General features: G+C 52.8%; 1 protein-coding gene across 6 annotated transcripts in view; it reads right to left on the reverse strand.

Moving 5' to 3' along the window:
* Positions 1–337, reverse strand: part of LOC107757320 (neuromodulin-like) — a 9,120-nt gene that overhangs the window by 5,971 nt on the left and 2,812 nt on the right. The gene's annotated exons all lie outside the window — the stretch shown is intronic.

Below are 337 nucleotides of genomic sequence, written 5' to 3' on the forward strand. Positions count from 1 at the left end.
CACACTCACGCACTCACGCACACTCTCACACTCACACTCACGCACACTCTCACACTCACACACACTCACGCACACACTCACACACACTCATGCACGCGCACACACACACACACACACACTCACACTCACGCACACACACACTCACGCTCACACACATACACACTCACGCACTCACACACATGCACACTCACGCACTCACACACACACATACACACTCACACTCACACACTCTCACACACACACACACGCACACATACACTCACGCACACACACTCTCACACATACACACTCACGCAGTCACACTCATACACACTCACGCACATACGCACACACACTC

This window comes from Sinocyclocheilus rhinocerous, unplaced genomic scaffold (genome assembly GCF_001515625.1).
Source record: "Sinocyclocheilus rhinocerous isolate Xijiao unplaced genomic scaffold, SAMN03320098_v1.1 scaffold3916, whole genome shotgun sequence".
Taxonomy (NCBI): Eukaryota; Metazoa; Chordata; class Actinopteri; order Cypriniformes; family Cyprinidae; genus Sinocyclocheilus; species Sinocyclocheilus rhinocerous.